Genomic DNA, 3599 nt, shown 5'->3' with positions numbered 1-3599 from the left:
TTTTGACTTTTCAGAAAGTCATGTCAAACGGACCATGATCTAAAGTAATTTCCTCTAAAAGCTCTCATACAAGAAGCGAATGCAAAAGGCATATGACTCGTGGACTTTTAAAACCTTGGAATTTGATTGTTCTTATGATATATTTTGATGATTGATTGACGCCGAATGTAATAGGAGAAGGAAAGAGAGGACGGAAGAAAAGAAAAGAAAAGAGGGAGAAATAGAAGAAGAGAGGGAGAGGAGGAGAGAAAGTGGGGGAAGAAATCAATTTATTTCATTCATTCAAAAGTTGTTCCAATTACATTGCATAGATCCCTTTATATAGAGTTTAAACTTATAATAATTAGAGTAGGAAAATACTCTAAAAAAAATGACTAATTATGTTTCCTAAAATACGCATTAAAATTGGAAATTAAATATAATAATATCCCTTCTTATTCTCCATCATTTCTCCCCGACTGAGAGAACTCGACTCCGACGAGATAGACTGCAACTTCTGATCCAAGGAGACCGATCTTTTTTCCTGATTAAATAATGGTACCATGCAGATGTTAACAACTGAACTTGAAAAATATTCCCAAGCAACTGAACTAATCAAGGGGGGGCGATTTTTCCTTCTGACCAAATGACGGAATCAACTATATGATGACAATTGGAATTGAAAATTAGTCCCAATCATCTGAGTTGACCAAGGTGGACGATCTTTCTTTTTTACCCAAGAGCGATAAGGAACCTCAATAAGCAACATGTACAACTCATCAACAAAAAATACCGAGGGATCCACTTGAGACACACAAGGTACTATCATAATAGATTGTCCTGCAGAAACAAATAAGTGCAACAATGGTAGCTCGAATGTACCTTGATAAGGCAACAATTCTATGATATTGAAAACAAAACCCTCATTTAAGTGCGATGGTCAATCAAATATATTAAGTTCAAATGAGAAATTTAGTCTTTTCTTTTCGCGTATGGGAAAAGTGTTTGAACGAACAATGACATCGGATAACATGGTAACTTGGGAAGCATCACAAAGTGGAGGTAATATCATATTAAAGTTACTGCTAAAATCATGCAACAAATTAGGAAAGATCAACTTTGGCATGTAATTGAGGATATGTTGACTGTTTGACTTAGGTGGGAATACTATAGATACTTCTTCATCCTAGCTATTAGAATATTCAATTGGTTCAACAATAACAATTTTATTATCCTTCTCAAGAGGAATACTAGACTCGGGAAGTGATTGTTTGGATTGGGATGATAGACCTAGCTTACGAGATGCTTGACAAAGATGAAAGGATATGTTCCATAGGTTAGCCTGTTGGTAAGCGTCATCTAAAGATTGGAATGAAGGAATATCATTTGGCAAGATTTCAGGATTCAAACCATTGATAAACCTAGACGCTGTGATGTGGGGAGCCTCATAAATATAACAGTTGTGCAATAACTCTTCGAAGTGGGCTAAATACACACTAATAGTGGAAGTGCCTTACCTACAGTGTGAAAAAAATCGATTTAACAAATGAGTTCGATAATATATAGGGGCATACTTATTACTTAGGATTTGTTTCATCTCATCCCACAAGGTGATAGTGCGTTGACCTAAATGATTACGTAAATATAAACTCCAATAAATCTTAGCAGGACCGATTAATGATATATTAGTATGACAAAGTTTACGGGAGTCACTCAAATTGTGATAGGCAAAGAACATTTCAAGCCTATCGAGCCAATCAAGAAGCGAGTTAGGTCCAATGAGACCATTGAAATCCAATAGTTGAAGTGCGACTCGCATAGGAGAAGAATGTGTGTTTCTAACAAAGGTCCTAGACGAGAGATAATTGCACGGAGAGGGTACATTATTGTGGTAGTGGCCTAAGGATGTGTTGTAGGTGTACGAATTGTTATATACATTTTGTACAATAGCGGGCCGGATTGGATTTGAGATTAATTGGGCTTGAGATTTTGGGTCTAGTGTGGGGTTGATTGGTTTGGATAGTATGTGGGTAATGGGCTAGTGTTTATGGTTTGGGTTAGTTGTAGGGCTTTGGATTCTGGGCCTTTGAATGTGTTGATTACTGTGGGTTTGAGTTGTATGATGGGCTGCAGTAGGTATATGTTGTGTATGGGCTAGGGTTAATCGTATGGTTTATCTAGATGGTATATGTTTGTGAATATTGCGCCTGTAGGGTTGGAGTTTAGAGTGAACAACGGAAGCAAAATCAGCACCAAAACGACTTCCCTTTTTCTTTTTCTCTTGTGTGTGTGTCTTGGACTTGAGAATGAACGATGTTAGGCCAAAGGAAAATGAATTGCTCTGATACCAAATTGACATCGAATGTAATAGGAGAATTGTAGGAGAAGGAAAGAGAGGAGGGAAGAAAAGAAAATAGGGAGAGGAGGAGAGAAAGTGGGGGAAGAAATCAATTTATTTCATTCATTCAAAAGTTGTCCCAATTACATTATATAGATCCCTTTATATAGGTTTTAAACTTATGATAATTAAAGTAGGAAAATACTCTAAAAAAATGACTAATTATGTTTCCTAAAATACGCATTAAAATTGGAAATTAAATATAATAATATCCCTTCTTATTCTCCATCACTGATGCTTTTCTAAACTGAAATAAACCTATAGATTCTGATCTTGACATGTATTAGGGAATTTTCCCTGTATTTATTACCCAATTTCACCTTTTTGTCAATTAGTTTGCGGCTTTTAGTTGTAGTATTCTCATATCTAAACGAAAAACATTTTTGTATGTGAAGGAAAGATTACCCAGCACAGGAATCTTCAAAGGAAACATGGAGTGGTCGATGGGAGATCTCACATTTTTGGCACACGCTATGGCCCTACATTGCTTGCTACTTGCTAGGAGGGGGGAAGGGAATATGAAAGCAATTACTCTAGTCCATTAAGTATCTCACACAACAAAGAATGATGATGATGGTGGTGATTCTATAATTTATTACAATAAAGTTAATTTCATTCATTGTATGATTAAAAGTTATTTCCATCACATGCTTGGGTAATATAAACTAAACAAAAATAGTTGAATAAAAAGATAACTAAATAGCCAATAAAGCATCTTAACAGAACAAAGAACCATATATACAAAACAAAACGATGTTCTTGTCAATGCAAGTCCAATTCTTTAGAACAGACTACAGCACCAAAACTACTAAGAAACTAGCTAAACCCAAACTTTCTGCGGTTGAGTCGTAACAAAGACATGGTCAAGATCAGGTGGGTAGAAGTACCCATTTTTGGGCGTCTCCCTTTTCTCTCCACACACATAAAATGGCTTCTTTCTAGGCGGCGGTGGCGGATGGTCCCTTGTCGGAATACGATATCCACTGTGTTTTGGGGTGGAGCAGCCTGTCTCTCCTGTCACCACAGAATACACTTCTATTTCCATTACAAGATAATAAATCGCTGCTTTCCAGTACTGAAAAGTGAGCGTGAATATATTCCAGTGCACAAAGTGTCTGCACTGTAAGTGGAAACGGGAAGTATATATACAGTATTTTGGGTGGAGCTGGATGGCTAATCAATGCTTCTTTGGCGTGTTCGGGAAGGTGGTACGAGAATTTTG

Source organism: Olea europaea, chromosome 4, assembly GCF_002742605.1.
Source record: "Olea europaea var. sylvestris chromosome 4, O_europaea_v1, whole genome shotgun sequence".
Taxonomy (NCBI): domain Eukaryota; kingdom Viridiplantae; phylum Streptophyta; class Magnoliopsida; order Lamiales; family Oleaceae; genus Olea; species Olea europaea.
Note: the sequence above shows the minus strand (reverse complement) of the source record.